General features: G+C 33.9%; 1 protein-coding gene across 4 annotated transcripts in view; it reads right to left on the bottom strand.

Moving 5' to 3' along the window:
* LOC108691832 (beta-1,4-N-acetylgalactosaminyltransferase bre-4-like) overlaps nt 1-8020 on the bottom strand; it is a 132938-nt gene that overhangs the window by 101638 nt on the left and 23280 nt on the right. Inside the window, exons 1-2 of one of the 4 annotated variants that reach the window (XM_018199756.1) lie at nt 2740-3057; nt 298-564 (exon numbers count right to left, since the gene is read on the bottom strand). The exons of 1 other annotated variant lie outside the window; for it this stretch is intronic. The gene's annotated coding sequence lies outside the window, so the exon portion shown is untranslated. Of the gene's footprint in view, nt 1-297; nt 565-2739; nt 3058-8020 lie in introns of those variants that run through there. 2 more of the 4 variants (XM_018199757.1, XM_018199759.1) reach the window with 2 other exon arrangements.

Here is an 8020-nt window from a genome sequence, read left to right as displayed (position 1 = left end):
AAATTATATATGTGTATATGAAATAAAATTTAATTTAATAGTAACCGATTCAAAAATCAGATATTAAATGTTACAATAAAATGTTTCGAAATTATTCGTGCAAAAGGTAAGTTTTGATTCCCAAAATTTTTAATTAAAAAATGCGCATATTCAACAATTTTACCGAAAGGGTTAAAGATCGAACTCTACGAATGTGCTGATTGCTACGTAATCATTACAAATCTGCGGGCTGCATTCCAAAGCGGCCCGTTCTCCTTCAATCCTCGTTCTTGCACGAGGCCTTACGTAATCCCCTACCTTTCTCTCTTTCTCGCCTGTCTATCTCCTTCTCTCTTTAGCGACGCCCAAGCTTGTGAGCTTGTGAGTCTTCGGAGCTCGCCCACGTGTCAGATAGCTCATCTCTTTCTGTTCTATTCCGATTTCTATCTCACTCGATTTCCTCGTTCTCTTTCTCCCCCGCAGTTTGGCGCAAGCGGCAGCCTTGGCCTTCGAGGCTTCAAACAAGATCCATCGAAGCCCTCCTTTAGGTGAACTCGTTCTCTTCTTTTCCTTTCTCTATTGATCCTAGAATACCACACATACATTTTGCCGTCACATAAGAGAGCTTTCATATAATCTCTCGTAGGGATCTCGTGCACCCCACGTTGTTTTAGTGCATCTAATAAAATGACTCTAATAAAATAACACTTCCTTTATTATTTATTTTCATTACTCTATTTTCATAGTTGGCCTTTCATTCCTATCACTGGGGAAAAAACATTGTTAAAGCGACTAAATTAATTTTGTTCGTGTTTATTTCTTTCGCATGAGAAATGCATGTATTTAAGTTAATATAATATATAAACAAGTATAAAAAGATTTATTTTTATATGAACAGTATATTATTAATAATAATTATTCGATCGAATACATCAAATACCACCTTAAATACAGATAGCAAAATTAAAATTGGCAAAAGTCACCATCGTCGTGCTATTAAAGTGCGTATTAAATTTTAATAGTACAACGATCGCGGCTTCTGCCAATTTTATTTTTGTCTGTGTTTAAGGCGGCATTTATCGTAATCAGTCGAATAATCATTGTTAATTTGCTCAAACTTATGTACATAAATGTAAAATTCAAAATTTATATCCGTAATTAACATGAGAATATACAAGCTTTGGCTTTTATACGTATAATTACACCAATTCGAGTAAAACGCGAAAGAAATTGGTTTTTAAACTCTCGTTCAACAGTATTTTAAAAACTCGTTCGAACTCGATCGATGTTCTGCGAGTCTCAAGAAACGTGTGGGGTCATAGAATTTAGAACAGTGACGTAAGAACTCCAAAGTATCTGTGACCAAAATGAACAAAACCCAAGAGTAGCGCCAATGCAGTAACTGACCTTCTCAACACAACCGGTTTGACATTCACAGATTCCTCTGCGTCCCTCCGTCGTAACCGGAACCTCTTGTCTTACTTCGTATTTGTTAAATGTAAAGCAGCGGCAACAATTCAGTGTCCCTTCTTATGAACGACATCCGTTCGCAGGTTATTCGTGTCTCTTAGAGCCGGTTGTTCCATCTTTTGATAAATCTTACCTTTGGTAAATCTTACCACCTTTACCTGTTAGGTAACTCTGTAGTCTACGCTTGTGATTGGGTAATCTTGCTATTTACCCAACAGGTAAAATTTATCATACCAAAAGATGGAACAATCATAAGAAATGTCTGATCGTTTGTGTTTGTAAGCGGAGAACACGAGAAACTGTTGCCGCGTTTAACGATCGTCGGTGTAAGACCGTTGCTGTGTAATTATTCGCAAATTCGATCACTTGCATTAGTCCTGAAACACAATAGCTGTAGAGTCAGTATTAGACTACGCATTGAAGATGAGATTGAAGATTGAAAAATTGAAATTTGGTCAATCAAAATAAAAGAAGCTAAAATTTCTTTTTTCTCATTGATCAAATTTCAATCTTCAATCTTCAATGCATAAACTGATTTTAGCCCAGTAAGCCTTGAGACTTAAGAAATTGATCAATCACAATCGAATGTTAGATGAATAATCGATTATGATTGGTCAATTTCTCAAGATTTAAGGCTTATTACACCTGTTGTGTTTCAGGAACTTATATTGGATCAGCATAAAAGCTACGATACTTGAAATTAATAGAGTCAAATATTAAAGTACATACACACAAGTACTTACAATATTTTAAACAATTAAATATCCAAAAATGATATTGTCACGTTAGTTAACAGAATACACATTTATTATTTCATTGTCAAAGTTGATTATATTATGCCATTGCATTTAGATGCTTTATATATAAAGCCTTTAATATTCACTCATCTATATAATGTGATCGAATTCATCGTGTCATTCAAAGATTCTGTTGTAAATGAATTCATATTAAAATGAGATTTTCATGATAAGTATAATGAGAATGTGTGTGTGTGTGTGTGTGTGTGTGTGTGTGTGTGTGTGTGTGTGTGTGTGTGTGTGTGTGTGAAATGGGAGAGGGGGGTAGTAAAAACGTATATTCACAATAACGGAAACAATTTCTTTTGTTTTTTTATAAAGACCTGAGAGTAATCGTATTCAGTTTAAACAATTTGTTGTAATCTATTGCGTCCCAAATTCGTACACAGTACAATGAGATTATACGGAATGAGGATGATAGAGATAAAGATATACATAATATTCCGTACACACATCAGCTCCAATTTAGAGAATCAGTAAACATCTAGCTTACCCTTCTCTCCTTGCCAGCAATCAATGTCAAGGTGATGTTTCTCGTCACTCGGCAGCCACTTCACTCTTTTTTCTCCTTTCCAGCGTCATATTCGCGAACATCAATTTGCAAATCGCGTCACGTACGCGCGACGCGGGAGTATCCGAGATCTGTCTTGGCTACCAAGCGAGACGTGAGTCGCTTGGCGATTCTCCGGAAAAACCGGAGAAAATCCGAGCTGCGAGGCGCGACGAAATTCGAGGAAAATGCGTGAGAATCACCGAGGAAGAGAGAACACCCGGCGAAGTGCGTGAACCGCGCGAAGCACTCCTCTCAACACGAAACAACGGAACAGACTGACGCGTTCGAGCCAGCACGGCTCGTCTAGCTGGTCCGTCTAGGAGCCGACGAAGGAACGCGATCGTGATTGGTCGCCGGAGCGCCGGCCGCGAGTCGCCGCGCGCCGATTGGTTCGCGCGCGGCCGCGAACTTCGATATACATATAAATCGAACCGTTGTGACCGCGAACGTGGAGATGACAACAAGATTGCGCCGCGAGACGTCGGACTGATTTACGAAGAGCTTATTTATGCAGGTCGAGTCAATTCAGCGCGCTCCGGATTACTCGTACGTAAAAGCGGCGGTTTTTATGGCTGCGATCGACGATTTAGGATACGATTACCTGGAAAGCGCAGATGGGGGTCGCAGTAATTCTCCGAGTACATTAAGAGTCTAACCGAGATTTATAAAACATAGTTTTGCGAAATTCTATTTTGATTAACGATCAATTTATATCGATTGCTTTTCTGAATAGATAGGCATGGAATTGAAGGGGGAGGAGGATACCTAGAAGAGTCAAAAAGATACCTATTTTTACAAATTTTTTCGCGAAAACTATTAACTTTATTCAAATCAAGTTGATATCAATATTTTACATGTAGATTAGTTATATAAATTTTTTAATTAAAAATATTAACAAATAGCACTGGAACTGTTAATTAACAACCTTGTCCGTATAAATAATGATTTACGTTAAACACATAACTTTCATATACAGAGTTTATCTGAAACAAAAACCTAACAAATTCTTGAAAAAATATAGAGGAGAAGGTATTATGGCATCCAATGCCATACTAGTTGCATTTTACACAATAACTTTGTTAATAATCAATATTTAAGTTAATAATCAATCTTGATAATTGCATTCGTTGAATCGATTCTGGACTCAAAGATACGAAATATTTATTACTTAAGATATTATGAATAAAAATGTGGCGACATTGCATAATGACTCGAAGAAAAAAATGGGTGATAATGTAGCTTTCCATAAAAAAACTCTTAAAATATTAGTTTTGTTTAGAAAACAGTACAGTTTGGTTACAAAATTAATAAAAAAATAAAACATTTTAAAATGTATGTAAATGAATGTATTTGTATACATTTATATAACTTCTGCATATAAACTGCTCAGTAAAAAAATATATTTATATAAACGTTATATAAACTATAGATTAACAGTAGATATATAAACTATAGATTAACAGTAGAACTACAATCGATTATCAAATATTTATTTTGATATAAAAACCTCAAAAAAAAGGTCGTGAGTAATAAATATCCATAGAGGACCACATTAAGTAAAGTGCCATGCTATTGTTTAAATTTGCATAACTTGAAATATACAGTTAAATAAAATGTTAAATAGCAAATAACATATTCAAAAATACATATATTCATATGATAATATCGCTCAAGTTTAAGAAAAATGAGGAAGTAAGTGTAATTAAATGTTAAAATGTACCTCAGAAATGTTTTAAAATACTTGAAGGTAAAAATGCGTTATAATAAGTGCTGGCTATTGAGTATTGATATATTAGCGTCATGGTATAACGGTGAGCTATGGAATAAATAGTTCCATAAGTAATCATTAGAATTCGTTATATAATAGCGGAGATATTAAGGGAGACCATAATATACACTGGCCATAATACCACCTTCTTCTCTATTAATAAATTTAATTTTTGTCGTAACCAATTATAAACCTTCTCAATTTTGACAAAACAGTGGATTTAAATCCACATTAATATTAACATCAACACGATAAGAATTATATAGGCCAGTATTCATAGTCTGTTCTTATTTCAAGCTCATCTTGAGTATGTCTTAAGATGCTAATATGGCTCTCTGATTGATTCGTAATATTTTAAGACTGTATTTAAGATGGTCTTGAATATAAGAATCGAATAGCGTCCATAGACGATCCACTACAGGATATTAAAGCCACACCTATATTTTTTAGAATAAACAAAAAGGAGGAAACAATATACTATATTCTGATCATAACAATCAAAAATCTTATCGAAATTGATTTCTGGTTATCTCGAATGTTTAATAAATTTCACTGTACGTATCTAATTTATATCTTTTTGAATCTACTAATATTTCCAATTTATGCAATGAAATTTTTTTCTGTAGTTGAAGATAAAAAAGAACACATAATGTCTTGTTAGAAAAGCTCATATATTTTTGCTTTCAAAGTTAAAGTCCAGATAAACTTAATAAACTAATTTTTTTTTAAAGAACATTTTGAAAAAAGATGTGTGTCAGTAGGTACGTATAATGATACAAAATACGAACAAGTATTTTCAATAATTCAGGAGCTTTCATTGTTCTTCCGAAGGTAAAGAGATAGCGACAAAAAGGGTTCGTTGCACATTAAATTAGAGCGAGCGGCATTGTTGCACATCCGCGACTTTGAATGTGACGTGGCAGCCTTAGCGAATGCAAAACGCGACAGTGCACGAAATCCTCGGTCTGCTGCGTTTGACTACGTTTCCTGCGTGAAATTAAAATATGAAAGGATACGTATGAAAAATATACGACCTTCGTCGTCAAAGGCAAACCGATAAAAATCAATGTCGTCGAATGTTTATCGTTGCGGTATTGTGTGGAAATGTATTTCATCATTTCTACGTCTTTACTACGTCAATCGTAGCACAATTATATCTCTCATTGTTCGCCAAGAAACTCGCTTAAATATTTACTTCGCTAATGGAAAGTCTCTAACAAACCGTCCGTCTCGCCGTCCATGTTATTCATTTCAGAGTTCACTAAAAATCATGTATTTTCTTTTATATATTTCCAATATCTTAATATTTCTTAAAAATTTCATTAAACATTGTTACATCTTTTGTATCACGAGAACATACAGGAGTGTATAACACACGAGATGTGTTTGAAAATTTTCAGCAAATATGAATGTATACAGCAGAGTTATTCGAAATTGCTCTACTATGAGCTTTTAAATTTGCTCGACGATATTGCGCAAACGTGTCTTTCCTCTTTTACATGGAAAACAATGCGTACGTGCATATAAAACAGAACTCAGCAGATTAGGAAGAATGCATTACGCGCGCGCGCTTACTCGCGTTGTATTACGCTCTCACAAAAGCGCTTCTTTCGCTCAAATCCCTGGAAGCTCCTACCTCCCAAATCCTATTTTGCGGCAGCTTTCCTATTCGACTCATCTCTCGCGGCGAAAAACTTTCGAGGCTATCGAGGCGGACAGGCCGGTTTGTCGGTTTTTGGCTTGAATCACTGTAGGAAAAGCAGGGAGCCCGGAGAATCAACTCGGACCTAATAAAAAAAGCATGGATGCGTTCGAATGTATAGCACAAAATCTCGCAAATTGCTCTCGGTAGACCTATTGTATATCTTTTCGCTCGTTGAAAGTCCCTAACGAACCATCCATACCATTGTTCATTTCAGAATTTACTAAAAGTCATACTTTCTTATCAAATGTCTATTGTCTTAGTATTCTTAAAAAACACTGTCACTACATATTAAAAATCTTTCAATATTAGGTATTATATGTACAATATATTTTAGCAATTGAGAGGATTGACGAAATAAAGGCACGATTCTATTAAGGCCCTTTTTTCGGAGATTAACTTTTTTATATTGATCGTAATAAAGAAGTATTGTAACATGTAATTTCTTAAAGACGTTACATAAATTCATTTGATGTTGTACCTATTTGTGTATAATAAAAAAGTAGCAAGTTATTTTTATTTTTATTAAAATCAAGATTTTGTAATTAAAATAGGCCTTTATTTCGCCTATCCCTTCAATTATATACATATTAAATTTTATAAAGTAAAAACCAATTTAGAATTAAATAAAGAGAAATTTTTCATCTGACATTGCTAAAAATTTATTTCGCGAAAGACTTGATACTTTTAAATAACTATAATTTGAAATTTATTGATATTCTAATATTTCTAAGTCAAGAGCTCCAAGTTTCAAGTCTGGCTGAGATGACATTTTTCACATAAAATTCTTTACAGGGTTCTTAAGATACTTACTAGCATCATTATTAAATTGACGATCAATATATTTAAAATTAATATTCCAGCTTCAGTTCACGTTTCAAGTCCGACAAATCAAATTGACGCGCAGTTATAGAATTATAGAAAAAAATAAATTTACAAAAATTTGTATGAATATTATCAAGTATCAAAATTTCAATCAAAAATAAGATTCTTTCTCTTATTTGATTTATTCTTATCGATTTAATTTCTACTTATAATTTTAATATTTCTGATACAGAGAACATGACATATTGAATAACGAATCTGAAAATGAATTTTTATAAAGATATTTTGCAGGTTCTATTATTTTCATCTCTTGAATATTCAGACAGTCAAAGCCGTGCGGGATTAGTCATATATTTCAATTTTCATCCGACACATATTCCCATCTCCAACGTAAAAAAAAACCCATAGGATATCCCAATTTCCCAACTCATCGTTAGTCACGGTATGGTCAAAACTGGCATTTTCAAGGCGAACAAAGCGCGATTGTATACGCGTTCTCTTGTACACGCGACAGGTTACTGCTATCGTGTGCTACAATGTCAACTTCTCATTCGACATTCACGCAACTATACCTGTGCTAATATCAAACGTGTCCGAGAGTTTCGAACGCAAATATGCACAAAAATCCTCCGATCTCTTTTTTTTCTGCCATTTATTGTTTGTGTCACTATTCTGGTTTCTGCTCGACTGATTAATAACGAAGTCTCCTTCCATTCAACGTTGCTGAAATTTTTCGTTATTGTAGAGAGTTTTGAAGAATTTTGTCTGTCATGGCCGTCGCAGACGGCCATTAGTTTCACAATACTTCCAAAATATTTCCAAACATAGAAAAATAAATATTAAAATAAAATAATTACAATAATTACATTTAAGAAAGTTTGAGAAAGATAATAAAATATTCTAATAATATATAATAATATATATCT

The sequence above is a fragment of the Atta colombica genome, unplaced genomic scaffold (genome assembly GCF_001594045.1).
Source record: "Atta colombica isolate Treedump-2 unplaced genomic scaffold, Acol1.0 scaffold52, whole genome shotgun sequence".
Classification (NCBI taxonomy): Eukaryota; Metazoa; Arthropoda; class Insecta; order Hymenoptera; family Formicidae; genus Atta; species Atta colombica.
Note: the sequence above shows the minus strand (reverse complement) of the source record. Positions and strands in the feature narration are given on the sequence as shown.